The 3,261-nt window shown below is 34.6% G+C and overlaps 1 non-coding gene across 1 annotated transcript; it reads right to left on the minus strand.

Annotated features, from left to right (window-relative positions):
- Positions 1-2,708: 2,708 nt before the first annotated feature.
- On the minus strand, positions 2,709-2,790 carry TRNAL-AAG (transfer RNA leucine (anticodon AAG)). The gene has a single exon. It is a non-coding gene; the product is annotated as a tRNA-Leu (tRNA).
- Positions 2,791-3,261: the final 471 nt, after the last annotated feature.

Consider the following 3,261-nt stretch of genomic DNA (forward strand, 5'->3'; position numbering starts at 1 on the left):
TGGGAAGGGATACATTTCAGGGATCATTCAGGCAAAAACATTTCACTTTCTGACGTGCTAAAAAAAAAAATTTATTCTTCTTTCCACTTAAAGTTTAAGAGCTCTGTTACTCTTGCCTTTACCATTCCACCGTTACAAACTGGATTTATACGTTACAGGGTACATAAACGACAGGATCACACATATTTGTGGTAAACTTTTTTTCATATCTATTCTTAAAAATTATGTCAATTTCTAATGTTTTACAAAATATATTTTCACGGTATCAAGCCGCTAGACAGCTTTTCATGGGTAACCTCCCTCAAGATTCCATTTCAAGTGTAACTACTGCGACTTACTCGGTACTCATGATAGGGGCTCCTCATGTAGGTAATCAAATTATGTCGTATGTCTGCAAGTTAACTACGATGGGAAAGAAATTAGTAGCAATAAAATCGTTACGAGTTTCTCTATAGTAAGGACATAGAAGATGAAATTCACAATTACCAGAAGCCTTCCGTTTTTAACAGTGTGTTGACTACATTTGCAAACCAACAGCATTCAGCACCTTCAGTGGGAAGAACGTTGGAAAGGGATACATTTTTGGGTGCATTGAACCTCAGGGGTTGTTAAACCATTGTTTCACGTGATCTGTATTATTAGTAGTAAAATACCGCAAAGTAAACGATATATCATGTTGACCGATGAAATGGAGAATTTTGACCATAAACATTTGAATTCTCCTATTTCATACCGCATGTCTCTTGGTTGGGCTCGATATTTATAATAGTTGACAAATTGTCGGCCGGTACTTGTTGATTATTTGGCGTTGGTTCGGTTGGAATAAATTCATCCACTTCGACCATGGCGTCCACTGTATAGAGATACCAAAAGAATAATACTATAAAGGCAGGGATACTGAACCGATTATGGGCAGTTAAAGTTATTGTAAGCACAAAATAGGTCAAAAGTGTAATTGCTAAGTATTTCATGTCTTCAGTAGTCTGTTTACTTCTTTCTCTCTGTTTAAAAAACATATAAATATAGCAGATGAGCAAAATAAATAGCGCATATTCACGTAGAATCCAAAAATTACCTATCACAACTATGTTCAAAATGGTCATAGCTGTTACCAGAAAAATCATTACCAATCTATCACTAAATTGCATTTCTATTTTTTAATTAACAATCAAATCCGCATATGAACGTATCTAGTTACAATATCCAGATTGGTTGTAGTTTCTTATATAAACTTTTCTTGGTGAAATTTTCCTCGGTAGATCTTGAGATTCTTTTAATAGATTTTACGGACAATATTTTTGCTATTTTTATTTGTTAAAATGATTGCTACCTTAAACGTGAATTTCCTTTTCGTTGATTTAGACGAGTTCTAAAAATTAAAATGTAATTTTACATTAATAGCGACGAAGACCACACTGCTTTTCCATCATAAACAATAAGTAGAACAATAGGGAATTTTTTCTAAGACAGTGGAACGCAACTTTTAATGAATATTTCGACCTTATTATTATATAAGTTTTGCTGAGGACGGCCCTTGGATATAGGGTCGAATTATTCATTTAAAGTTGCGTTTCACTGTCTTATATAAAAATTGTCCTATTGTTTATGAATTTTACATTAATTGTCGTTAATTAACATATATCAATACGTTAAGTATCAATTTCCATTTTGTTTATATTGTTTCTTCTGTTTTTGGGATATCTGATATTAACTTTGCAATAGCAAATTTAATTCTCAAAAAAGGAAGATTTCAAGCTTTAAACGAGCAGAAATTATTCCATATATAAGAAGTTGCCCTTTCAACAACCCATCGCTTGTTATGCTAAAGTTTTTTAGTGTTTTAAAACAGGCTCTTATTCCAATTCCACAGCCTTTGTGTTTCGGTAGTCGTTCTTAAAGAATTGGTACAAAAAGTCGGTACTATCCCATTATGCGGGCCTCTCTAAAAAGTCAAGTTTGGTTAATGCTAATGAAAAAAAATAAAATAGGATGAATATATAATAGTCTAGAAACAAATTTGGGCTATATATTTGCACATAAGGGGGGGGGTAAAGCATTGCATATATTAAATACGTAACCTAACCTAGGTACCTCCCCCCTAAACCCCCCAAAAAACACAGTTTAATATCGTATCCGCAATGAAAACCTTGTTATCCTTTCCTATTCTATAACAGTTAAGACGTCAAAAACGGGTTTTATCATTGCCTACTCTATATTGATTAACCCGAGAGGCCCGCATAATGGCATAGTACCATAAAGTCTTATCTTTAGCGTAAAGCAAGGGAGTTGAATTGCGAGGATGTTGAGTTGAATGGGGTTTAGTTAAACGGAGATTTTGCTAAACGGGAGTTGGGTAGCACGAGGGGAAAGTTAAATGGGTTCAGTTGCGCGGAACCGATTCTAGATATAGATTCACTTTATGGATACGGATAGTATAGTTTATTGAGTTTTTTGTATTGCTCTTTTTCTTGCTTTAATTTATCATCTTCATAGTTCGTGGTTGATCCATTTTATCGAGATATATATTTTGTAAGTTTAATTCCTATGTGAATGCTTTCATATATTTTAAGTTTCTCCTGCTAACACTCAGTACTTTTCGCAAACAAGACATGACTTTGATGCATGGGCTTCCTCTGAAGATGAGCTTTGGATAAGGTTTCTTCTCAAAAAAATTGTTTTCACATTTGTTAGCTTAGGATTAAAAAGTATGGCAGCGGTGGGATTCGAACCCACGCCTCCGAAGAGACTGGTGCCTTAAACCAGCGCCTTAGACCGCTCGGCCACGCTACCTTATATGACGAAATGAATATTGCATTAATTACCAAAATTGGTTACCTAGAATCAGAGTTACAACAATAGCAAATTAGATTTTGACAAAATTTAGCCTAAAGTCATGGTCGTTCGTAGGAATAGCGATACCCGGAGAAAATTTGATTAAAGTAGGCAACCCCCCAGATATCGTTAATTAACGACAATTAATGTAAAATTACACTTTAATTTTGAGAACTCGTCTAAATCATCGAAAAGGACTTTCACGTTTAATGCGATCATTTTAACAAATGAAAAATAGCAATGGGGCTAACCGAGGTCTGAGAGGGGCAGTTGCCTCCCTGCCCCATAGAACATTATGCCTCTGCTTATTTAGTTTGTATTACATTTTGTTTACTGTTTCAACTTTTATATTGGCATGCAATTTACTTGTAACTCAAGAAGGTTGATGGGCTACCTAAATAGGCTTTTCTGATGAGTCCTAATTTACAA

This window comes from Artemia sp. Qi Xiang Cuo, chromosome 3, assembly GCF_049724085.1.
Source record: "Artemia sp. Qi Xiang Cuo chromosome 3, ASM4972408v1, whole genome shotgun sequence".
NCBI classification, from domain to species: domain Eukaryota; kingdom Metazoa; phylum Arthropoda; class Branchiopoda; order Anostraca; family Artemiidae; genus Artemia; species Artemia sp. Qi Xiang Cuo.